Raw genomic sequence first — 27804 nt, 5'->3', positions numbered from 1 at the left:
ACTGACAAGGTCTACCCTCTCTTAAAATCCACCTCCTTCCCATTGTTGGTCGAAGCCCAGACAGCTCTTAAGTGCAAGCAGGAGCTACATCGCAAAAGCCACCATACATGCAGAGGGCGAAAATGTACCATTCAAGTTGGAGAGCGATGACTCTGACGTAGCACCTTAACCAGGTGGGCCATCGACTCAAGCTGGGTGACTAGCAAAAGCCCCTGGGGTGAACAGACAAGTTGAAAAGAAGGATGCAACAGTCTGGAAGGCTGTAAAGCTAGCCAAATGGTCCAAGGCCTTCCAAACTCATGCTAGCAAGAGGTTCTGCCTACCATGCTCCATTCCATAAGACCACTTCTTTGCACCGCGACCAATGCGACTCCTCATGAACTAATGCTTGCATTCCCGAGGAAATCCACTTCAGGATTCACTCTTACAGCATGGCTAATGGCACCAGGACTGATTCTGCTGAAAAAGCACATGAAGAGAAGCAAAACAGACCCACTGGTCAAGAAAGTGCACCTACTACATGCAAATGTTTGGCAGGGAGGACACGGTCTCGATCAATGATCTGGTACCTTCAGGAGCTAAGGTTCTGATGCCCACAATAGGTTCAAAATAACCTGCACAGCTTCCCAGATGACATGGTTCCAATGGAGCTACCATTGGACCCGGGACCTCAGAATCCCCCCTCTGAGCCCCAAAACCAAAAAAACACAGGAGGCACAGGAAGTTCTGGAAAAGCAAAGCCTGCCAGTGCTAAAGCACTTGACTGGAATAACCAGGCCCCCTGACAGTCTCAATTTGTAAAAACTGTAAAAAAAATTTCTTCTGAATGTGTCTCTATTTTCACCCACAGGTTCTTATCTAAAAGAAGGGGTGAATGCAGTGAACTGGAATTCATTGTCTGTGTGTAAAGTAGACGGCCGACCCCTCCTCTTGACTCCGCCCCCGTTGGTCCTGATATAAACCTTGTTTTCCCGCCTTACCTCAGATTCACCTGAAGACCTCTGTAAATACTGGCCGTTAGTTGTAAGTTAATACAAGTGTGTCAAGTCTCCGAGTACTATCGATCACATTACACCATGGCAACAGCACAGAACTCCCAGCAGTCAACCACTTCAATTCCACACACCATCGTTACCTGACATGTCTTATCCTTGGCTTCATATCAACTGGAGAAACAATACCTTGTATTCCATATCAGCAAATTCCAACCAGATGACATCAATATCAACCTCTAATTTGCCTTAACTCCCTCCCCCAGTCTCACACTTTCCCTTATCCCTCCAGCTCCCCAGGCCCTTGTGCCATCAGATAGTGATCATTCTCAGCCATCTGTCTCTTTCTCCTACCATCACTCAGCTCTTTTTTCTTCTTCCTCCTCCTACATGTATCCATCTATCATATGCAAGCCTGTGATCTTTCCCCTTCCTTCCCACCCCTCCCCCTCCACTGCCCACCAAATGCATTCTCATTTAGGTGGCTGTCTGATTTTTGGCCTACCTGAAGAAGGGTTCAGGCCTGAAACGTAGACTACCTTCAGCTTCCAATGGACGTTGCAGACTTGCTGAGTTTCTCCACCATCTTTGGGTACTGCACTGGATCCCAGCATCTGCAGATTCTTTTGTTTACCACCATGTTTTGCAAGGACATTGCAATCTTAACAATATGTAAATACAACATTACTGAACTGAATGCATTAACCATTAGTACTTTCAAACATTTGAATGAGACATTGGTTCATTTGCTCAGATGAGGATTAATGAGACAAGGTGTAAGAATTTATTGGCTCCTTGATAGTTATAGGGTTAGATGTTAGGCTGAATAAGTTGCAGACATACTTGCAAGAAATCCTACAAACAGGGGGAACTAAAACTGAGGAAAAAAATCAGCTTGTGAGTGTGCAATGATTCCTTTGTTTGTGTGAGAACATCACCAAACCATTCAAAATTAGGGTGAACTGTAAAGTTGATTAATTGATTGGGTGGCAAGGTTAGTGTAGCAGCTAGTGCAGGACCAGCGATCGGGACCGGGGTTCGAATCCTGCACTGTCTCTGAGGTGTTTGTATGTTCTCCCCATGTCTGCTTGGGTTTCCTCTGTGTGCTCAAATTTCTTTCCACCATTCAAAAAAAAACGTGTTGGGGTTTGTAGCTCAATTGAATGTAATTGGGTGGCAGGAGCTCGTGGGCCAAAAGGGCCTGTTACTGTGTCTAAATGTAAATGTAAATGTAATGATACAAGCACATTACTGAATTCAGTGCTGAGCAGGGCCTAAATAATCACAGCTTTATTTTTTAAAATCACACCTGAGAGAATGCTCACAACAATAAAGAGTGTTGCAGATAGAAAAGAGACAGTGTTCTTAGAAAAGAAATAGACATACATTGCACGACACAAGAATGAAATGTAACACTATATTCTGCACAAGCACTAACTAAAGCAGGGGTGGAAGTCAGGCAATGATGATGCCAGGTTAAACTTATTTGTAAACGGATTTCCCAGAGATCAAGATGAACATAGCCAGATCCATCACTAAACCATCTGAAATGGAGCAGCAATCTGCAAAAAAAAAAGATAGGATCTGAGGTAAATGTTAGAGGAGCAAATGAATGGGAAATTCCCAAACATATGGTGAGAGGAAGTGAACGGAAGACCCAAGTATTTCTTGCTGTTTCCGTGAACAACATTTAACCTGTTACTTACCTTGGTCATTTCTGTCTATGGTTGTATTCTGCTATATTACTTTGGTCGATATGTCAGTGGAGCAGAGTTCCCACTGAATCCTTGTAAAACTACAGCACAGAAATGAAGGTTTCATCTTGCCTTGACTTTTACATTTAAATGAGCTATTGAAGTGGGAGCTTTGGTTGACTTCAAAGCAGTGTGAAGGTAAGATTTTGGTCTGCAGGGATAATATAGCTTCAGGCCAGTGTGTAAATTCGGCCTAATCTTAACCCTTCCCATTTAATTTTAACCCCAGTCCCCTTCTTCCCCATGAGAAATTGCATGATTTGTTGCAAAGCAGCTCATAGATGGAAAAGCTGAAGGGAAAATACATGGTTCCTTGGGAGAATCAACCCTCAAATTACCATAAACTGTGCAAAATAAACACATCATCTAAGTATTATTTAACTGGGCTGATGCACCTCACATGATTTATTGATCTCTAATAATGCCTGAATCTTCATCTTATTTACAATTATAATTCAAGTTATATGATCCTTTCATTTCAGATATTCAAATAAAATAGACTCTGAAAGAGAAAACACAATGAAATTCTGTCAAATGGAGCAAAGAATGATATATTAATATCCAGAACAATTTAGACATTATGTCACAACATGGAGTCTGTGAGGAAAATCCAGTAAGTAAACATCAGGGGTGGTCAGCATTATTTAACATATCATAATTAGGCATCAATTACATTCAATACCAGGCATAGCCTTTAGCTATCTTTCAATTTGTTAATGAGTGGCAACTGGCACTGATCTGCATTATAAAATATGGAGGTGTTCATTTTTGAGAGAGGAAGAGGCCATAGAAAAATATAGTGATGTAGAATATTAGTCATGAGCATTACAATGTGATTTATTTTCCACAATTCTTCATCAGCCACAGATCTTGCGTTATCTACATATACATGCCAACATGACGCACTTCACAACAATTCCATCTCTACCTGAGAAGATGTTTGGTGATCTCAGTAAAAGCATGTCTTTAGTAAAGTTATTAATACACAATCCTTGCATTTAATCCACAATTTCAAAAAAAGTCAGTCATGTAGATTGAAAGCAGAACCCATAATCTTCTTCCCAGACAACTAGATTAGCATTTAAACTAACCATTTGAAGTCACTTTAAAATGTGCATTATTAAATAGGTTGACAGAAGTGTTAACGGCTTAGTGATTGAACAGAACCTGTCAGAAGCTATGGTTTCATTCATAAACAGCTACAGCTGCAAGATCGCTTGTCAAAGCTTATAAAATACAAAGGGCATAGGTTTCACATGTCAGTATCAGATGCCAATGACATTACCCTTTCTCTTTAACCTTAATCAAAAGTTTCCCTTCCTTTGAGTGTTTTAAAGATTTAATTAACTCTGGACTAATGATTAGCATATGATAATTAAAACTTAAACCAAATGTTCACAAGACAGAATGTTCAATATGTGTTGAAGGCAAACCCTCTAGACATTACCTCAAATGTTTATAAGACATTAAACTTTAACAATATTAAATGTAAATATGGAGTGACGTCAATGATGTACATGTCTTGAGAGAAAACAGAATGACAATGTTAACGAGGAATTATAAGACTTCTTTTTTTTGGCTTGGCTTTGCGGACGAAGATTTATGGAGGGGTAATGACCACGTCAGCTGCAGGCTCATTTGTGGGACAGGCAGACACGGTTGCAACGGTGGCAAGGGAAAATTGGTTGGTTGGGGTTGGGTGTTGGGTTTTTCCTCCTTTGTCTTTTGTCAGTGAGGTGGGCTCTGCGGTCTTCTTCAAAGGAGGTTGCTGCCCGCCCAACTGTGAGGCGCCAAGATGCACTGTTGGAGGCGATATCAGCCCACTGGCGGTAGTCAGTGTGGCAGGCACCAAAAGATTTCTTTAGGCAGTCCTTGTACCTCTTCTTTGGTGCACTTCTGTCTTGGTGGCCAGTAGAGCGCTCACCATATAACACGATCTTGGGAAGGCGATGGTCCTCCATTCTGGAGACGTGACCTACCCAGCGCAGTTGGGTCTTCAGCAGCGTGGATTCGATGCTGTCGGCCTCTGCCATCTCGAGTACTTCGATGTTGGAGATGAAGTCGCTCCAATGAATGTTGAAGGTGGAGCGGAGACAATGCTGGTGGAAGCGTTCTAGGAGCCGTAGGTGATGCCGGTATGATTCGGAGCCGAACAGGAGTGTGGGTATGACAACGGCTCTGTATACGCTAATCTTTGTGAGGTTTTTCAGTTGATTGTTTTTCCAGACTCTTTTGAGTAGTCTTCCAAAGGCGCTATTTGCCTTGGCAAGTCTGTTGTCTATCTCATTGTCGATCCTTGCATCCGATGAAATGGTGCAGCCAAGATAGGTAAACTGGTTGACCGTTTTGAGTTTTGTGTGCCCGATGGAGATGTGGGGGGTGGGGCTGGTAGTCATGTTGGGGAGCTGGCTGATGGAGGACCTCAGTTTTCTTCAGGCTGACTTCCAGGCCAAACATTTTGGCAGTTTCCGCAAAACAGGACGTCAAGCGCTGAAGAGCTGGCTCTGAATGGGCAACTAAAGCAGCATCGTCTGCAAAGAGTAGTTGACGGACAAGTTGCTCTTGTGTCTTGGTGTGAGCTTGCAGGCGCCTCAGATTGAAGAGACTGCCATCCGTGCGGTACCAGATATAAACAGTGTCTTCATTGTTGAGGTCTTTCATGGCCTGTTTCAGCATCATGCCGAAGAAGATTGAAAAGAGGGTTGGTGCAAGAACGCAGCCTTGCTTCACGCCATTGTTAATGGAGAAGGGTTCAGAGAGTTCATTGCTCTATCTGATCCGACCTTGTTGGTTTTCTTGCAGTTGGATAACCATGTTGAGGAACTTTGGGGGGAATCTGAGGCGCTCTAGCATTTGCCAAAGCCCTTTCCTACTCACAGTGTCGAAGGCTTTGGTGAGGTATGCCTCAAACAAATTCAAAGACATATCTGTATCAACTTGTAAGAGATATGCCACCAAAAAATGCCTTATATGCTGTAGCATTTCACTATGATCTTTGAGTGAGGTTCGATATTGATTTAGGTGACCTTGTCTACCTGAACTTCAAATTCCTCACTCCCACTAACATAATTTAATAAACCTGTATTGTATGATCTATCATTCTGCTATGTATTTTTTATATCTTGACAGCGTGGACTGACTATCTCATCATCAGCTTATGATCTCAGTTGACAGCTCCAGATGATTATCCAGGAAGAACATGTTAAACCAAGAGTCAAAAGGCCTTTGATAATCAAGCAACACTAAAGTAATTCTCTGTTTTACTTGTCACTCTTTCATCAAAAGATTCCTGATTATTTCCCAGTATGAATCTCCACCCCAAGATGAAGAAATCCAGCCATCATTCTTCTTTTTCTGAAAAAAATTACATAATGTTGTATGAAATTACCAAAGACTGTGATGTAACTGCTGTAAACTAATCCAATTTCTATATTTTGCACCTTACACAACTTTAACTTTTAACTGGAACTATAACGCCCACTCACAGATACAGTACTTTTCATTGACTTTGTAATCAATCCTGTTCACAGTTGTCTTACAAGCCTTCCTTAATTTTAAATATTGCACACTCTTTAAATCCTGGTCATTTTCAATGAAGCTCATTGGCACATTATTCAGAATATATACAGGGGTCAATCTTCCATACAGCTAACTATAAATTGACAAAGACTGCTTGAGCAATTCTTATTTCTTAATACAAAATCACATATTTAATCATTCAACCAACACAATTTCCCCTTTGGTGATCTCATCTTCACCCTACTTGCTTTCAACAAAATCATGAACCGTATTACCTTCACATGAAAAATGCTTCAGTGGGGAAAGGGTTGGAGTTTAAACAACATTTTGACAAGTCTGGGTTTCAGGTTTTATTCTCGGAACTCAATTGTAATATTTTACTCCTTTAAAGGGTTACCAAGGATATAACCAGATATCATGGTGCACTCTTAACACTTGTGTTGACTTGTTAATTTGGGAATAACAATACAGAGGCACAGGTGTTTATATCAACAGATTCCATAAAGTTCCTTTACAGCTCGATTAGAAAGCTCAGTGTAGACACCTTGGTTCCCATTGACATCCTGGAATAGAACCTTCAGTCACATTTTTGTACACATTGATTTCTCATGTGTTAAGCACAATTACCATGAAATTAATATAAGTAACATGGTTAATCTTGTTGAATGGATGGCAGTTTAAAAGTTGTGCAGAAGAGGGTTTCACTTGGGAACTTGAGTTTGACATGAAGCATATGATGTTAAATTTGAGGCCAAACATAGTAGGTCAGTAGGTCAATAATGGAGATATGAGGCGTTGAACATCTGCTGAGACTAATGTTGGATAGTATGGGCATTTGAAGCTGCTTTAACTGACCTTGAGAGAGCATTAAACTTAGTTCTAAACTGTATATGCATTCATATGTAATATGCAATAGAGTTTAACTGCTATCACTTGCCAAAGTGATTTACATAAATTTTGCTGAGTAAAAGACCTCTCTGCCTTTATCAACCTCTCCAAAAGAGATCATAAATGCAGCAATAAATATCTTTGGGGTGTATGCAACATTCTTTGATCAGTCAATGTCATTGCTCTATAGCACAAATTATTCTTAAGATCATGGAACTTTCAGCACCATTAATAAGAGAAGGCAGATGGTACACGTCTGCTGAAGATGTGTAGTTAATGAATAGTGTGGTGGTGATGGGTCCATACAGAAATCAAGTATTTTCAGTAGGCAAATTTTTCCTTTCTGTTCAAAAATACATCTCAGCCAATGCAATTATATTTTTAAATATACTATCCAAACAGATCTAGTATCTTTCTCTTTGTTCAGAGCCCTATCAAATATTATCAAATATTTGATTCCCTTTGGTCAATTACTACAATACTTTTCCGATATCCAAAATGCTCGGGATTGGATGAGTATCGGTTAACTGTATTTTTCAGATAACTGAGAAATGGCTTTAAGGAACCCAATAGCATCAGAAGAATACATGTATCAGCAGTTAAAACAACAACAAAGAAGGGAAGGATTTTCAAGCATGAAATAAGGTTTAATTCTTACCAAAAAACAACAATAAGATAAATGCAGCAACAAGCACTCGAATTTCTGCTAGACAACTGTAATGGAAGATTCTAACCTATTTTTTTAAACTTGCAGCTCTGGGTTCTGCAAGGCTGAGAACCTGCTTGTGTTTTAGACTCAGCAGACATAAGCTAAATTCCGCCAAGGGGCCAGAGATGCAGTTATCTGACGAAAGGACATCTGTGTACCAAGAACATTTAATCTTACTGCTTGTTTTGGTCACAGACTGTCAGAGGCCTAGCCTTGATGCAAAATAAACCATTGTATTCAAAGTGATAAGCTGAAAATTATGTTATTCGTTAATAGCCTAGCATGCTAGCTTGCTTGCTTATCTTTCTTACTGTGCTGGGAATAGGTGCTTGGCTAAGCAGTTTTTGGGTAATATAAGTCATGGTCCCACTGCTGAAGTTTGAGACTCTCTGAGAGGTGGCAACATCTCTCAGCAAGAAGAAGAACTTCCGGAGTCCAGCCAATGTCCCGGTCAGGAGAGGTGGAGAAGCTGCTACCGGCACCCTGACAACCTACTACAAGTGTGCAGTCATTGCCTCGCTTCGGCAGTTGGGGCCAGTCCAAGCGTTGATAAGTATAGTTGGGAAGGGCTTGCATATTGTAGTATGAAATCAGCTTTTGAATTTGTAATAAACATTTGTATAATCTGAACTGCTCTCGGAGTGTGTGTCTATTTTCTTTCGGTAGCTCAAACACTGTGACCAATCTAAAATGAACAAAATGAGAGGTATAAGTTTACCCAAGACAACAACTTTTTCCATTGTTTCCTCAAGCATCATCTGCCTCATTAACAATGTATTTTTTTTTGTCTTAGCAGCCTGTCTTTGATTCTATTCTTCTTTGGCTTGGCTTCGCGGACGAAGATTTATGGAGGGGGTAAAATGTCCACATCAGCTGCAGGCTCGTTTGTGGCTGACAAGTCCGATGTGGGACAGGCAGACACGGTTGCAGCGGTTGCAGGGGAAAATTGGTTGGTTGGGGTTGGGTGTTGGGTTTTTCCTCCTTTGTCTTTTGTCAGTGAGGTGGGCTCTGCGGTCTTTTTCAAAGGAGGTTGCTGCCCACCGAACTGTGAGGCGCCAAGATGCACGGTTTGAGGCGATATCAGCCCACTGGCAGTGGTCAATGTGGCAGTCACCAAGAGATTTCTTTAGGCAGTCCTTGTACCTCTTCTTTGGTGCACCTCTGTCACGGTGGCCAGTGGAGAGCTCGCCATATAACACGATTTTGGGAAGGCGATTGTCCTCCATTCTGGAGACGTGACCTACACAGCGCAGTTGGATCTTTAGCAGCATGGATTCGATGCTGTCGGCCTCTGTCATCTCGAGTACTTCGAAGTTAGGGATGAAGTCGCTCCAATGAATGTTGAGGATAGAGCGGAGACAACGCTGGTGGAAGTTTTCTAGGAGCCGTAGGTGATACTGGTAGAGGACCCATGATTCGGAGCCGAACAGGAGTGTGGATATGACAACGGCTCTGTATACGCTTATCTTTGTGAGGTTTTTCAGTTGGTTGTTTTTCCAGACTCTTTTGTGTAGTCTTCCAAAAGCGCTATTTGCCTTGGCGAGTCTGTTGTCTATCTCATTGTCGATCCTGCATCTGATGAAATGGTGCAGCCGAGATAGGTAAACTGGTTGACCGTTTTGAGTTTTGTGTGCCTGATGGAGATGTGGGGGGCTGGTAGTCATGGTGGGGAGCTGGCTGATGGAGGACCTCAGTTTTCTTCAGGCTGACTTCCAGGCCAAACATTTTGGCAGTTTCCGCAAAACAGGACGTCAAGCGCTGAAGAGCTGACTCTGAATGGGCAACTAAAGCGGCATCGTCTGCAAAGGGTAGTTCACGGACAAGTTGCTCTTGTGTCTTGGTGTGAGCTTGCAGGCGCCTCAGATTGAAGAGACTGCCATCCGTGCGGTACCGGATGTAAACAGCGTCTTCATTGTTGAGGTCTTTCATGGCTTGTTTCAGCATCGTGCTGAAGAAGATTGAAAAGAGGGTTGGTGCGAGAACACAGCCTTGTTTCACGCCATTGTTAATGGAGAAGGGTTCAGAGAGCTCATTGCTGTATCTGACCCGACCTTGTTGGTTTTCTTGCAGTTGGATAACCATGTTGAGGAACTTTGGGGGGCATCCGATGCGCTCTAGTATTCTATACACAGACATGATTTCTCGTTCTGTTATGAATGCATGCTGCTCTAGTGCATCAATAAGTCTATCACGTTGCATTCTGTAGGCACTTTGTCTGCAGCATCAACTAAGTCCTCTTCTACTTCACACTCATCTTGATGCAGAACAATTTCAGCTGTTTCATCATCAGTCCATGAATGAAGGACTGGAGCATTATTATCAATGTTAAAAACTTTTTCAATATCCTCTGCTCCAAGCTTGCTGACAGACTCTGTGTAAGGAGATCAGACAACTTATTTGGCAGAACGAGTCTTAGTAGAGGGGGCATTAGGGTAAATTTTAAAAACTTCTTCAATATCCTCTGCTCCAAGCTTACTGACAGACACCTATGTAAAGAGATCAGACAACTTTTTTGCAGAACGAGTGTTAGTAGAGGGGGCATTAGGGTAATTGCGGAGGGTGGATCGGGGAACAGTCTGACAGTCGTAAACTCACTCAGCAGGGGGAGTGGGGAGCGCTTGTGGCCTACCTGCCGAAAGGACGTCAACCTCCTTCAACTCTCTGACGTAACAGCTGAAAGCGCTGATTTTATTGCGTGGAGAGTCACTAGTGTGCATCAAGCTAGACACAGACATTAATGATGCTTGATGCACACTAGTGACATGGATGGGGTGGGGAGGGTTTGATGGTGATCAATGGCTGGGGGGCATATCACTTCTCTTGGGAGGGGGTGATGCCCATGAATGCTCCCCCTTGGCGCCAACCCTGATTTTTTTTCTCCCTGAGACACGTAAACCCTCAAAATCATTATCATCTTCATTTTCATCAAGGAACATAAGTTGCAGGCCAGAGATTGTGCCAGACATGTACTGCTGTATCTTTAGTCACTTTGTTCCAAGCATTGGGAGCAGCGTAAATGGCATCATTTATGATTGGAAACTGGCCACACCCAAGACTGTTCACTGCTGACAGCACATTGTTCAAGAAAGTGTTTTATATTCACTTTTCATTGATCTAAGGATACCTTTGTCACATAACTGTATTAAGGAAGTCACATTTTGGGGAAGGTACATGACACAAAGATTATCTTTGTTGAAATTTTCAGCTGGAGGATGAGCAGAAGAGTTGTTAAGGATTTTTTAAAAAAAATCTTGCAGTCATCATCCAGTCCAGCTTCCCTGCAGTGAGCCTGACCTTCTGGCACAAAATGATTGTTAAACTAATCAGAAAATATATCCCTGATGACCCATGCCTTTCTGTTAGCATAATAAAACTATGAGGACACAAGCTTTTGCCTATCACAGCAAGCTTACATTTATGCCTGCCTGCTTATTTAATACATCCTAGCACAGTTATTCTATCTCTGGCATCCTTAATTCCTGTTGGGGCTGTAGTCTGTTCTTCTGGGGCAAAAATGCTAAAACAATAATGTTTCATCAGCATGTTCTAGCTTCAGATTTTTAGCAGCAGTGATCTTGGCAAACTCATCAATGATTTTCTCCATTCATCTTTAACGTTTTAATGCTTTGTCTTTTCTTAAATCTGGTCAACCAGCCTACTAAATTTTCAGAGTTCGCTTCAATTTTCAGTTCATCATGAGAGAGATTTACTTGTTTCATGATCAGCAAACCATTAAGCGGCGTGTGTTCACTGTGATATTGTCAGATTCACTCCATCAATACTCATTAGAGTTAGTCATTTTTACCTTTACCCAGTGTTTTTCTTTCTTTCATTAACTTCTGTTCATCACTTTCAGAAATAGAACTTCAACAGGTTATCCTTCTGTTTCCTCAGGTTATAGATTGTGGATGTTCTACCACCATACTCCTCTGTTAGATATTTCACACTTACACCACTGTCCAGTTTCACCAACAGCTTGACTTTCTCTTTTCTAGACAAACATAAACACTTCCTTTTTTTCTTTTCACTGTCATCGACAATTCTATCTGCAGACCTTTCCACCATTGCAAATGATCTTTGACCAGTACAAGAGAGCTCTGTTGGATTCAAAACAACACTAACAGTGTGCCAGAGACACACTTGAGCATGCAGGTAATAAAAAAATAACTCAACTTGTGAGGTCATTTCACCACCAAATTTTTTTTTGGATAACTGGGAATTTTGGTGAAGTGATAATCGGGAATGTACTGTACTAAATGATCAATACTCAAGGATAGTCAGCATGGCTTTTTGAAGGGAAGGTTGTGCCTCATGCATCTAATTCAGCTTTTTGAGGAGGTAACAAAAGAGATTGATGTGTGGAGGGGTGGAGATGTGGTCTTCATGGATTTTAACATGGCATTTAACCAGGTTCCCATGATAGAATAATCCAGAGAATCATAAGGCATGGGTCAGTGGGACCTTGGCTGTGTCGATAAAAACGAAGGGTTGTAGGAAGAAAACGGAGATTAGTCGTGAAAAGAAATTATTCTGACTGGAAGTTGGTGACAAGTGGAGTGCTATAGGGATCTGTTCAGAGACCCCTGCTCTTTGTGACTTGTATAAGTGACATGCATGAAGAGGCAGAAGGGTGGGTTAATATGTTTGCGGATGACACAGAGGTTGGAGGAGGTGTGGATGGGGTTTAGGTTTGTCAAAAATTACAAGAGGATATAGACAGGGAGCAGAGTCAGGCAGAAAAGGGGCAGATGAAGTTCAAGCCGGATAAGTGTCCAATGAAGCATTTTGAAATGACAAACCAAAAGGCTGAGTACAGGGTTAATGGTTGGTTACTTAAGAGTGTATTGAACAGAGGTACCTTGGGGTTCAAATCCATATATCCCTCCAGGTCGCCACACAGGTTGATTGGATAGTTAAGAAGGCCAATGGGATGCTGGATGATTGAATTCAGGAATAGAGAGGTCACATTACAACTCTACAAATCTCCAGTAAGACTACACTTTGTGTTCAGTTCTGGTCTCTTCATTACAGGAATCAAGTGGAAGTTATGGAAAGGGTGCAGAGGAGATTTACCAGGATGTTTCCTGGATTGGAAAACAAGTTTCATGAGGCAAGTTTAGCAAAGCAGGGATGTTTTAGAAGGATGAGAGGAGACTAAATAGAAGTCTACAAGATTATGAGAGACATAGATAGGATAGGATATAACAGTTTATGGCATGGAAACAGGCCATCTTGGCCCTTCAAGTCCACGCCGGTTTGGAAAACAAGTTTCATGAGGCAAGTTTAGCAAAGCAGGGATGTTTTAGAAGGATGAGAGGAGACTAAATAGAAGTCTACAAGATTATGAGAGACATAGATAGGATAGGATATAACAGTTTATTGCATGGAAACAGGCCATCTTGGCCCTTCAAGTCCACGCCGGTTTGGAAAACAAGTTTCATGAGGCAAGTTTAGCAAAGCAGGGATGTTTTAGAAGGATGAGAGGAGACTAAATAGAAGTCTACAAGATTATGAGAGACATAGATAGGATAGGATATAACAGTTTATGGCATGGAAACAGGCCATCTTGGCCCTTCAAGTCCACGCCGGTTCACTCAAAGAATTCTGTGAGATTCCCCCCACCTATTCTCCACCCATAATCCTCCAATCCCCTCCTATTCATGTATATAGCCAGCCTCCTCTTAAATGAAAAATTGACTCTGCCTGAACTATTTCCTCTGGAATATTATTCCATTCAGCTACGAGTCTCTGAGTGAAGAAAGATCCTCTAATGTTTCTTCTAAAATTTTGCCCCCTTACCCTCACCTTGTGTCCTCTTGTTTCAACCTCTCCGGCTCTCAAGGGGAAGAGTCTACTTGCCTTTAGTCTGTCTATTCCCTTCATAATTTTAAACACCTCTATCAAATCCCTTCTCAGCTGTCTACGTTCCAATGAATAAAGTCCTAACCTCTTCAATCTTTCTCTGTACTATAGGTATTTTAAGCAAGGCAACATCCTGGTAAATCTTCTCTGCATCCTCTCCACTTTATCTATATCCTTCCTATAATTTGGAGGCCAGAACTGAACACAATACTCCAAACCTGGCCTCACCAATGCCTTAAATAGTCGCAGCATCACTTCCAACTCCTCTACTCTGTGCTATGATTTATGAAGGCTAACATACCAAATGCCACCTCAACCACCCTGTCAACATGGGAATCCACCTTCAAGGAACGCTGCACCATAACTCCAAGATCTCTTTGTTCTTGTGTATTCCTCAATGTCCTCTCATTCACTATATATGTCCTATTTTGATTTTTTTATTCTGAAATGAAGCACCTCACACTTCTCTACATTAAATTCCATCTGCCATCTTTCAGCCCAATTTTCAGAATGGATAGCCTGCATTTACTTCCCAGGGCAGGATCAGCAAAGTTAATCATACAAAGTTAAGGGAGGGAAGTTTAGGTGAGACATCAGGCATACTTTTTTTTTCCTCACACAAAGGGTTGTAGATGCCTGGAATGTCTTGCCAGGGATGGTAGTGGAGGCTGAAACATTGGGGGCATTTAAGAAATTCTTTGACAGGCACATGGATGAAAGGAAAATCGAGAGTAATGAGGAAGGGAGGATTTAGAATTTTTTTTTGGAAGGAAGATATTAGTCAGCTAACATCAAGGGCTGAAAGGCCTGTACTGTGCTGTAGTGTCCTATGTTCTATCTTGTACAATCTCTTAAAATATGGATTTCGGGCAATAATAATTTTCAGTTCACAAATAAGATACTTTGAGATAGAAATAAGTGTACAAATGTAAATGGCATTGTTTTATTTTTCTAGGTTGTTTGATAACATTTGCTACATGTTGACATGAAGACAACTGCATTGAAAGAAAAAATGAGAAAAGCAGAGTGGTGTGATATGTGCAGATTAAGGACACCCCAGATTATCCTTACAAAAAGGAAAACATTTTGCATCTCCTCACAGCAGTGCATGAATCAATGTGTTCTGAACTTCTTTGCCTGTGAATATGAACTGAGTTTGGACACGTAAGCGGGAGAATCTGATCTCTTGCTCCACCCTTGAATCCAAGATTATTTTAAATCCTTTTCAGCTGAGGAGCTGATTGCATTTCTATCTGGCCCCTTACCGACTATAACTAAGGACCTAGTTGAGTCCCATTGATTCACCAGTCATTTTATAAAAGACATAAACTCCGGATGTTTGTCATTAATTTCTCTATATTATTTTCAATGGGAGTTACAAGTAGTTTTAAATACCTTTTGAATCATTTTATAAGCCAGTTCTAAACAGTGAATCAGTTTGGAATCAGAAGTTATCATAGGTTCTCAAAACAGTCATGTAGCCAGAGGTTGGTCGCGTAACTCTCAGCCCAATCTGCTCATAGCACAGCAGTGAAAGTGATGGCTCAAGGTTACAGTTTTTATTTCACACTTGCAACATCCGGAGGCTAAAAATTGGGAGCTTTCAATTTTTTATGAACATTATTAAATTCACTCTGATTAGAAGCAATAGAATTTTATAAGGAAAGAAAAAGAGCATGAAAGGTTTTGGTACTTGGCAATGTTAGTCCAACATTAAATGGGATTCATTGCGCAGTACACTTAAGTCCTGGACAAAGTCAATGGGTCACACAGCATCCACAGGAAGTAAAAGGTTGTTGCTGTTTCAGGCCCGAGCTTTTATACAGAAGTGCTGAAAACATTCACATTTTTATTACTTGTTTTTAACATTCATCAAGTAATTTATGAACACAAGCAGCATGGTTAACTGAGGGGCTGACATAGTTGGCAGAGTTAAGAGAAATGCGAGCTGAGTTTGAATCTGGCGCTGTTTGTAAGGAACTTGTACATTTTCCCTGTGCCTGTGAGGATTTCCTCCAGGTGCTCTGGTTTCCTCCCACTTTTCAAAATATATGGGGATGGTAAGTTAATGGGGGTTTTTATGCAGAACATTCTTGTGGGATGGAAGGGCCTGTTGCCCGCCATGCTGTGTGCCTAAATTAATATTTCTAAATGTAATATGATTAATAATGATAGCTTTGACAGTGAACCTGGGACTGAAGCCTCACTGGCTGTCAAAGTTATTCTGTGAGTGCAGCTTGTGTGAGGCAGCCTTTGTACTGATCTCTGCCAAGCCAAAGTATTGAGAGTCAGACTGCCAATGGAATACTGCACATGGAGCGCGCCAAGAGGATATGGTGTGACCTCAGGATTGGTACGAGTAATCTTTGGGCAATAGAAAGTCTGGCCCATTAATTTTGAATAGAATATTGTTTGTATAGGGGGTGTTAGATTTGTAATTATAGTTTGGTAATATTCCTTGTGAAGCAATGCAGATTTTAAAATCAATATGTGTATTTTGTTTTGCCATCGACCCAGATTGCTATAAAGTTTCCAGAAAAAAAAAATCATGGTTCAAAATATTTTCAAGAAAATTCTTCCATCAAACACACAGAAAAATCACAAATCATGATATATTATATATGCTTTCGGATAAAATACTAAAAATGATCATTAATAGTGTCAGATATTTCCGAGTACAAGAGCCTCATATACTTCCTCTTGTGAAAAGTTGTTGCTTAGTGATCGGTGAATTTCATAACTTTTATGAAAAGTAAAAATTTGACACTGGGTTTGCATTCTTCATTATTGTTTCTCTTGCTGTTTTCTACAATGGAGTTATTGAAGTTGAATATCTTCTCCAAAATATAATATGGAATGCTGTTTTTGATTAGAATTGCCTCAATGAAAGTTTTTTGACCTGAACTAGTAACTGTCTTCCTTCACAGTTGTTGCCTGATGTGTTCAGTATTTCAAGAATTTCCTGTTTTAATTTTATCTACTCCATTCAGACACAAGAAACTGCAGAAGTTCTAATCTTGAGCAAAGCGGGAGGTACCTTAACCTGGTTCTGCTGTTTTCACTCACCCCACCACCACAGAGGACTACACTCCCACTCCCTTGTCTATCTATCTCCTACTTTCACCTATCCAGTATCCTATAACTTCTAGCCCCTCTCTCTCTAGCCTTTACATGCTATGTCCTCTTCCCACTTTCACCTCTAAATGGGGTCCTGACCAAAACAGCACCCATGGAGAGGTGTTGAGTCCCTCCAGCTTTTCAATGTTTGTTGCATTATCTCCAGTTGACCTCTTGTCATCACCAGGAATGGTATTGCCTCCTTCATTGAGGAACTTTTTTGCCAAATTTACAGTCCCTTTTATATATCTTAAATCAGCTCTGAACATTTCAATTTCCAAATGTTTTTTACTTTTCAATTCTCGGAATGATTTCCATTGTCAGCAGTCTGATAACTGGCACTTAATTGTGTAAGTTTCTTGTAATGAAGTATAGAAGCAAGAATTTGCATCAATCATTTGAATTAAAGAATTGAAGATTAGTGTGTCAGTGCTTGAAAAGAAAGCCACACTGAATCTGTCCATGTGATTTACTAAGGTTTTGTAGTTCAATAAATTAAATCTCTAATCTCTATCACAAATGGGGTTTAATTCAGCTGCATGTCATTTGGTGAACATAAATTGAAACACATTCCGAACCAACTTGGTGAAACCTGCACATGTAACAGCAGTAGAAACATAAAATACACAGGTCATGAGAAAGATAAAGCACAGAGGTAGGACATACACATCTTCCTCCTTGTATCCCCATCTACACTGAATATGGAGCATCTTTTTTTCACACTAATCTCTCACTAGACTATCTGAGCTTTCTGTGACAGATTCCTTTGGGCTAAGACCTGAAATTTGATCATGAACCAAGCGTTCAATGGAGAAAATCCCACAATTTGAGGATGACCCAATAATATTTTGTTAATGATTCTGCAAGTGAATCAATAATTCAATTCCATGATTTGTTCAAATTTTTATCACCTGACTAGTTAATAAAGTCACCCACTAAAGATTGGCTGTCAGCAGGACTGTCACCAATGCCATTGGGATTAGTCAAACCTCTTGGAATCAGAAATGCAGAACTTAAAATTTAACATGATAATAACACGATGATGTGAATCAAGGAAAAAGGAAAAGAGAGATAGACAGGGAATTTGACTTTTGGGTTTTGATATTTGCAAAGCATGCCTGGAATTTTATAGTTCAAAACAAATCTATCATTTCCATTTATACTGCTCTCAGTGAAATACATGAAGATGGAATGGTGTTTTAATTAGGTTAATATTTGCTGGTTGTAAACAGAAAAAATATCATGAAAATGAACATCAACCAGTGTTGGACCCAAAGTGGGATGAAACTGGACAAAAGACCAGCAAAAAGAATAAAGTGGCCAAATTTATGGTTAAAACAATGCAGGAAATGAAACTTATGGATATATGGAGGAGGCAGCACCCAAGGGAGAAGGAATACTCATATTATTCGAGAAGACATAAAACATACTCAAGGATTGATATGTTTTTGTTGTCAGCCCACATTCAAAGGAGAGTTAGGAAAACTGAATATAAAGCTAGATTGCTATCTGATCACTCACCCCTGTTATTAGCAATAGAACTGGAGGACAACTCATCAAGAATATATAAATGGAGATTAAACCCCATGCTACTTAAAAGACAGGAATTTAGAGAATTTATTGAATGCCAAATTAAAATGTACTTTGAAATAAATACGGAATCAGTGAAAGCCAAATTTATATTATGGGATGCAATGAAAGCTTTTATTAGAGGGCAGATAATAAGTTATGTAACTAAGATGAAAAAGGACTACAATCAGTAAATAGAACAGTTGAAAAGGGAATAGTAAGTACAGAAAAAGAACTAGCAACAAGGGAAGATATAACAAAAAGAAGAGAATTGGCGGACAAAAAAAATTAAATATGAAACATTACAAACGTATAAGGTGAAGAAGAACATAATGAAAATAAAGCAAAAGTATTATGAGCTAGGAGAAAAAACACACAAAATATTAGCCTGGCAACTGTAAGGTAAAACATCATGAGATGGGAATGTGTAGGGAGTTACCCTGTACAGGGCAGTAACAAGAAGGGGAGGTGTCCTTGTACTCCTGTTAGGTAAAACATCATGAGATGGGAATGTACAGGGCTGTAACAAGATGTAAATGCATCCTTGTACTTACAAGATAAGAGAGACATTGATGGATTGAGAGGCAGGAAACTAGCAGGGAAAGGATAGCAACAGTTTTAGTCATTGGACAAGTAATGATATGATGATGTTCTAAGCACATATCCAAGGGTATAAAAAATCACCATTTTGCTGATAACGGCAGAATGCATTCTCCGACTAACCTGGTTGGTCGCAAGTGTTACAATCCGGTAATAAAGAACAAAGAACCCTGATTTCGACTCAGCCTGGTGTTTGTCTCACTCATTCATGAACAAAGCAGACCTAACAATTTGGTGACCCCGACGTGATGGGTGAGTGAACACTGGACGACGGTTTCTGTTTTTTCTGACAATCATCTCAGCCGGCTGATAAAAAGGTCCAGAGAAGCCTGTTTTAACAAAATTCTCTTTTTTTTTAAAAATCTTTATGATTGTCAGTAAGAACTGGAGATCGGACAAATTAGACGACCACAATTGAAGGTCGCATGCCAGGATTGTAACACGTAAGTGATTACAGACAAGATAAAAGTCCTTAAGGTGTTTGAATGACATTTATTAAGTGCTTCGCAAGAAACTACTAGAGTTTAAAAGTCTTTATTGTGTCGTTGCAAAGTCCAATAGAGTGAGAAGGTGGTCTATAAACAATTGAGGACCTGAGTTTTCTGCCCTAAACTGGTTATTAAGAGGAGAAATCTCCCACGTGAAGGTTGGGCTTTGAAAGAAAACAAAGGTTCAGGCTTATTGGCCTCAATTGTATCTGAGAGACTGACTTATAAATGTCCGGTAGGTATGATAATGTCTGTACACTTGAGAAGTTAAGAATTTATTTCCCCAATTCGCCGTGGTGGAATACCACAGCAGACACTAGAGACCTTGAGACAACAAAAAAAGTACTCAGGGACGCCTGCCTGGTGAACAAGAACGACGACAGAAGGCTGCGACAGCTGTGTCCGGATCAGGTAGGAGATATTAATGAAAAAGTTAACAAACTCCTAAGAGACACCCAGTTTATTCGAAATACTTTTGATAAGTTAAATGAGGGTATTCCCAACATCACCAAGGAGATAAAGTTACGTAAATTCATAGATTGGTACAGGGAAACAGGACAAAAGTATAGCCCAAATATTTGGTTTTCTAGTTGTAATTTAACTTTCAGACCCCTTTGGGAAAACAGAGAGTGGAAAACGAGCAATCAGAGTATACAGGACAGTCTGAAGTCAATTGGAGGACAAGACTTAGAGACTGTTCTTTTAAAAGATATTAGTCATCCAGCTTGCAAGGGGACATTTTTAAAAGCAATTTTCGTTGACATAGATCCCCTAAACAGACAAAAACCTAAATTAAAACAGGCATTAGAAAGCGGTCCCGCAGCTATGGCTGTACAGTTGCCTGCTAAGACTTTTGACCAAGTTATTAAGGAAATTAATCAGGAATTAGAGGAGCGAAATACCAGTAATGCGGCATTGGAAAAACAAAAAATGCTCCGAAAATGTGTAGACCGCTGGAGGAAGAGGGGTTGGTTACCCGGGGGCACTGAGATGTTCCTGACAGGTGAGAGAAAAAAAAAATTTTTAAAACGTAGTGTCTTAGATAAGCTGGAAGAAACAAAACACAGAAGGGAAAGGAAAAGTGCCTGTTTCCAATTTCCAGCCACGAAGTGTCCGGGTTTGCTCTCTCCCTCCCTCCTTTCACCCTCCCCCCTCTCTCTTCTCTCCCCCTCTCTCTCTTCTCCCCCCCCTCCTCTCTCACCCACTCCCCCTCCCAATCCCAATCTGTGGCGGTGCTGCCCTGAAATCCCCAGGTTGGGCAGGGCAGAGAAATACAATTTGGTTTTAATTTTGTGCCCACAATTCCAGCTCCGCATCAAATGGGATCCTGTTTTATCCTCTCTCCATCCCTTTTTCCCGCACCCCCACCATTGCGGGATCAGGGCAGACATTGTGGGCTGACGTGTAGCTCACTCGAGCTGGGAGGGAAGGAAGGAGTGATAGTTCCCAGTGGTGGGAGACCCAATCTGATCCAGACCAGTGATCACAGGATGAGAACCTTTTAAAACCTTTGAAACGAAAGTGTTAATCTGAAGACTTTTCTCCCAGTGGGGCCAGTGCAAGGCATTTTCTCTCTCTATCTCTTGTGCTCTGTGTATCTGCCTCTCTATCTCTCTCTCTCTCTCTCTCTCTCTCTCTCTCTCTCTCTCTCTCTCTCTCTCTCTCTCTCTCTCTGGCACCCCAGATGGGATACTGGAGTCACGTCCCTTATATCCAGATATTGAGACACTGGGGTGTGACAAGAACCTCGACCTCGGGAATAGGGACACATCAGACGAGGTACAGGCCCCTTTAATAAAAATAGAAGGGGGAGTAATAGATGTAGAGACCCCTCTGGAGTCCAAGAAAATAGAAAAGGAGTTAGAGATACAGAAATGGAACATGAAAAAGGTTCAGGATAACATTAAAAACTTAAACAGAGATATTAATGTGCTGGGGCAGATCAGTGAGGATCAAAAAGAATTAATGGTAGGTGTATTTAAGGAAGTGGAAAAGATAACTACAACACTGTCAGGAGAAATTAAAGCTGAAGGAATGGTAATAGGAGTAAAGGATGAAAAGTGTAGTACAGATGAGGAAACGAGATACGATCCACCATGGGAGGAAAGTAAAAGGAAAAGACTCAGGAGGGAGAAAAATAGACATGCCTACCTGGACATAGTTAGAACAAAAGAGAAAGATGTGAAACAACTAAACTATGGCCGAAAAGATTATCTTAGAGATGAACGTGACCAATATACCTTTGACCCTGAGACATTGGAAGCTGATAGGGACAGTGACAGTGACGAAGAAGAGTCAGAACAAGGTGGGATAAATAAATGCATGCCAAGAGTAAAGAAGGAGCAGAAATCCCCAAAATTGAGATATCAATGCCCATTACTGATCACGGGACGGGGAACTCAAAAATATGTACCCTGGTCACGAATGGACTTAGAGAGTTTAATGAAAAAACTACCTCCGTTGAGTAATGGGGCTAGTCCATGGATTTCTTGTTTTGAGCGAGAAACCTGCCAAGAACAATTAGCACTCGCAGATGTCAGAACTATCATGATAAAATTAAAGGCAGAAGGGGCCCTGAAGCAAATAGAGAAAATTGTAAGAAGCAGTAAATTGGGGGATGAAATAGAATTTAACCCACTTCGGAATAAATTTTGGGAAGCACTTAGAGAAACATTTCCTACACCCTATAGTTTGGATGCCTTGGTAACCCTTCAACTAAAGGAAGGAGAGACTGCACACGAGTATTTCACTCGAGCATGGGACTTATGGGAAACAGGGACTGGAGAAAGACCCGACCACAGCCCCTTAGGAAGGGCTCACTTTCGTAATGGGATAATAAACGGACTACCTGCTACGGTTCAAGCAAAATTAAGGGACATTGTGGGATTAGAGACAATGTCAGAGGATTTGTGGAAAAGACACCTGACACATGCAATCAAACGACATCGTCAATCAGAGCATGCTAAGTCAGAAAGTGCGTCCCAGAAGGAGGTGGACAAAACAACCGATAAATTGGTGAGAGCTATAGAACATATAGGGGTTAAATTAGCGGCCCAACAGATAGTCCCACAGGTCATGGGGCCAGTGATAAATCCGGGACCCCAAGTAAGAAATGGTTGGGAAAGACAGCTAGGTACAATGTATAGAGGGGAACATGCAGTATGCTGGTACTGCCAAAATCCTGGACACTACCAGTGGAACTGTCCGGAGGCTGGGAGAGCAAGGGGAAAAAGATTACCCTCTATGAGAGGCTATCGGGGAAGAGGAGTAAACTTAAGAGGACGAGCAAGGGGTAGGGGTGGACACATTGATGGGCCCCAGAGAATCGGGGGGTGGCAGAGTGATCAACAAGTCCAGGCACCTCAGTGTAATGACTATATTGAGGAAGGTGCTGAATTTGATTATTGAAGGTGCCCAGGAGAATCAAAAATCACGCCTCCCTGGGAGCCACCAAAAATTTGGGGGACGGTAAATGGAGAAAAAATTGAATTTATGGTTGACACAGGGGCAGCAGTTACGACAGTGATTAAAAACCCCCAGGGAGCACATTTTCGGGCAAAACATTATCTACAATAGGATTCTCCGGAATAAGGGAAACACAGCCCTATACAGATAACATCGACATGACATTTGGACGACAAAGGGTTAAAACGCCTGTCCTGGTTGTGCCAAGTTGCCCCATTAATTTATTAGCAAGGGACATTCTTACCAAACTAGGCATAACCATACAATGTTCTGAGAAGGGCCTTCGGTTAACATACCCAGGGGATACAATAAGAAGGGGAGGACAGTTTATAGTAATGACCCCATCTAACGCTTCAGAAGTATTTTCTGGAGTCGGCTACTGTATGATGAACCAGGCCCAGGGCTGATTAAACAGTTTTTGAGTGGAGGGCCAGTATTCCTCGGTATGGGGATTACCATTATCCACTAGATCCTATGCATGTTACATTAAACTACACCATCCACCCGGACCAGGAATATGAGGAGAGGTGGGACTCTCTAAAAGAAGGGAAGACAGAAACGATACATTGTCCATTTATCTTTGTAGGTAAGGAGGGAATAGCTGCTATGGTTGTCATGACAGAAGAACAAATGGAGTGGTTCTGCTTAGGAGTAGAAAGTGTGCCTCATGTGACCTTGGGTATTGACAAAGATCATCACGCTCGACAGCTGGGTCCGATGGTAAAGGAAGCGATAGGGTGTGAATACAGGCAGACAGAAATCCCGGGATATTCCACCTCGGAGGGAGGAAAATTTGTCAGACTGAATATTGAAGCATGGGACCAGGTAGTGAATGAGAAAGTAGAAAGAGACCGAGCCATAGAAGGAGAAAATATTGATCACAGAGACTCAGACAAATATCTTTCTAATCTGAGTCCACATATATGGACAACGGGGCCCTATGATGTGGGAGTAATAAAAGGAGAGGTATTTCTAGAATTGGCCAACCCCGGGCAGAAACCAATATGGAGAAAACAATACCGCTTGTCGCCCAGTCAGGAGGAGGGTATTAAAGGAACGATAGAAGGGTTAATGGAGTCAGGGGTTTTAAGGGCGGCACCTGACAGTATGTGGAACACGCCCATCATGCCTGTTCCCAAACCGGGTAGAAAAGACTGGAGGATGGTACACGACCTCCGGGAGATTAACTTGGCTACCAAGACCATCGGGAGACCAGTCCCAGACCCATATGTAGCACTTAGGGCTCTGAGTCCGGAGCACGAATACTATACTGTCATTGATCTGGCAAACGCATTCTTCTGCTTGAATTTAGCTGAGGAATGGCAAGACTGGTTAACTTTCACTTACCAAGCACATTGGTACACATACACTAGATTACCTCAGGGTTATAAGGACAGTCCAGGACTGTTCAATCAGGCCCTTAGCGAAATCCTAATGAAATTAAAGCTCCCGGAAGATGTTACACTGATTCAGTATGTAGACGACCTACTATTAGCAGGGAAAACGCCACATGGGTGCCTGACAGGGCAGCCAAACAGGTTACTGGTTATCATGAACATATACAGGGGATGATTTTGAGGTCCCATAACAAAAAAAATGAATCTGAAACTAAGGAGACTTGTAGCAGATTGAATGACTACACAGATGAGTTTTGTGGAGGAAGAGTGCTGTACAACTGGCTCCCCGCTCACTGGGATGGTCGGTGTGCTCTAGTAACCCTTAATGCGCCAGTGCTGATTGTCAAAATGCAGGAGGGAGACGAGGATTCCCTAGAATTGCGCCACACAGAGAGTTGGCTGTGGAGAAAAAGGAGGAGTGTTGGACTCTTGGGGCCGGGAGGAAGGAACCCTGATGGGGTATGGATTGATGCCATTGGCCAAGCCCAGAATATTCCGGACGAATTTAAATTAGCCGATGAGATTGCAGCTGGGTTTGAAAGCTTTCCTGTTTTTAGTGCAATATTTCCCATCACTGTAAATAAGAATATTAATAGGATCAACCTTATTCACTATAATGTCCAGCGCCTTGCAAATTTGACCAGGGACGTTGTTGAGGCAATACATCAACAACTGTCAGAAACTTCCCTTATGACACTTCAGAATAGGATAGCGATTGATATGGTCCTGGCAGAGAAAGGTGGAGTGTGTGCTATGTTTGGAGATCTATGCTGCACTTCTATCTCTAATAACACAGGGCCAGATGGATCACTCACTAAGGGGTTAACGAAACTTAGGGCATTGGCGAAAGAATTAAAAGCCCAGTCTGGAGTCTCCAATCCTGTTTTATCCTGGTTACAGGGAGTGTTTGGGAGATGGAGCACATTGTTAGGACAACTTTTGCTGGGTTTGTTCATTTCTGTATCAATTTTTATCACTTGTGGCTGTTGTTGTATTCCATGCATTCGAACGCTGGTTACGAGGACCATAGAGAGAGCCTTTGCTGACCGTGATGAACTGCCTCCGAAATATCAAGCTGTGCAGGCTGTGGAGCAAGACTATCTCACATTACAGGAGACGGAGAAAGTTGCTGAGATCGATCTGGAGTCTGAAGGGGAATGTGATGGGAAGGAGGGATTGTGAATTAGATTGTTACACATATAATTTTAACCTTGCTTGTAACCCAAATATTATAACATTGATTGTAACACAAACATTATTAATCAGATTGTAGAACAAGTATTATGAATTAGATTGTAGACCATATGTTAACTTGGGAATTTACTAATGTACAGGGGGTTAGCTAGTTTTTTGCTTGGGGGCAAATGGGATGAAACTTGTAAACGGGCAATGGGATCGGGGTGACGGATGGGGGGTGTACGCAAAGGAGGGTTGGGGGAGCCCTCGCCCACCAGCCGAACTGCCCTGTGAACAGAACCCGTATAGAGCTTGGCAATAATAGGCGAACTAATGTAACGCGGTGGTAGCATAGTCAGGGCGAGATTGTCCTCTAAAGAGGACAAAGGAGGGATTGTAAGGTAAAACATCATGAGATGGGAATGTGTAGGGAGTTACCCTGTACAGGGCAGTAACAAGAAGGGGAGGTGTCCTTGTACTCCTGTTAGGTAAAACATCATGAGATGGGAATGTACAGGGCTGTAACAAGATGTAAATGCATCCTTGTACTTACAAGATAAGAGAGACATTGATGGATTGAGAGGCAGGAAACTAGCAGGGAAAGGATAGCAACAGTTTTAGTCATTGGACAAGTAATGATATGATGATGTTCTAAGCACATATTCAAGGGTATAAAAAATCACCATTTTGCTGATAACGGCAGAATGCATTCTCCGACTAACCTGGTTGGTTGCAAGTGTTACAATCCGGTAATAAAGAACAAAGAACCCTGATTTCGACTCAGCCTGGTGTTTGTCTCACTCATTCATGAACAAAGCAGACCTAACACAACTTAAAACAGAACAAACTAAAAGAATTGTATTTGCATCAATGCCTGGAGAGGATGGATTCCTAATAGAATTCTATAAAACATTTAAAGACTTATTAATTCCTCCTCTCCTGGAAGTAATGAACCAGATAAAAGAAACACAAAACTTGCCAGACTCATGTAAGACAGCAATAATTACAGTAAATCCAAAGACGGGGAAGGATCCACTAACACCAGCATCATATAGACCAATATCTCTACTTAATTCAGATTATAAAATAGCAAAATTATTAGCAAACAGTACCAAAAATAGTAAAACAAGATTCAACTGTATTTATTAAAAGATGAAAAGCGGATAATATCTGTAAATTTATTAATTTAATTCATGCAGTTCAAGGAAATAAGATACCAACAGTGGTTGTTGCTTTAGATGCAGAAAAAAGCCTTTGACAGGGTAGAATGGAATTATTTATTCAAAGTATTACAGAGGTTCAACCTACCAGAAAAACATATTAATTGGATTAAAGCATTATATAATGGACCATTGGCGAAGGTGACAGTAAATGGATATGTATTGAACCAATTTAAATTAAGTAGGTCAACTAGGCAGGGATGTCCATTATCTCCCTCACTGATCGCTTTAGCAATAGAACCATTGACAGACTGATAAGAACAGAAAATAAAATAAAAGGGATAAATTAAAGGAGAAGGAGTATAAAATCAGTTTATTTGCAGAAGACATCATAGTATACTTAACAGAACCAGAAATATCAATAAAAGAACTACATAAGAAATTGAAGGAATATGGAGAAATATCGGGGTACAATATCAACCCAAATAAAAGTGAAGCGATGCCAATGAGTAATGCGAATTATACAGAATTTAAAAAAGAATCACAATTTAAATGACAAACACAAGCAATCTGATACCTAGGTATTAGATTAGATAATAATTTAAGTCACCTGTACAAATTGAATTATCAGCCATTAATGAAGAAATTACATCTTGGCGCCTCACAGTTTGGCGGGCAGCAACCTCCTTTGATGAAGACCACAGAGCCCACCTCACTGACAAAAGGCAAAGGAGGAAAAACCCAACACCCAACCCCAACCAACCAATTTTCCCCTGCAGCCACTGCAACCATGTCTGCCTGTCCCGCATCGGACTTGTCAGCCACAAACGAGCCTGCAGCTGACGTGGACTTTTACCCCCTCCATAAAGCTTCGTCCGCGAAGCCAAGCCAAAGAAGAAGACAGGAAGACTTAAAACATTGGAAAGAATTGCCACTAACATTGATAAGGAGAGTAAATTGCATTAAAATGAATGTCTTCCCAAGGATACAATGCTTATTTCAATCGTTACCAATTCCCTTAACAGAGAAATTCTTAAATGAACTAAAGAGAATAAAAAGAAAATTATTATGGAAAGGGGGGAAACCGAGGATAGTGGTAGATAAATTA

The 27804-nt window shown here is 41.1% G+C and overlaps 1 long non-coding RNA gene across 1 annotated transcript in view; it reads right to left on the bottom strand.

Annotated features, from left to right (window-relative positions):
* Positions 1-6016: 6016 nt before the first annotated feature.
* Positions 6017-27804, bottom strand: part of LOC138756264 (uncharacterized) — a 66704-nt gene continuing 44916 nt past the window's right edge. Inside the window, exon 3 of the long non-coding RNA XR_011352926.1 lies at positions 6017-6100. This is a non-coding gene — a long non-coding RNA (uncharacterized lncRNA). The remainder of the gene's footprint in view (positions 6101-27804) is intronic.

This window comes from Narcine bancroftii, chromosome 3 (assembly GCF_036971445.1).
Source record: "Narcine bancroftii isolate sNarBan1 chromosome 3, sNarBan1.hap1, whole genome shotgun sequence".
Lineage (NCBI taxonomy): Eukaryota > Metazoa > Chordata > Chondrichthyes > Torpediniformes > Narcinidae > Narcine > Narcine bancroftii.
This window is presented reverse-complemented; position numbering and strand designations above follow the sequence as displayed.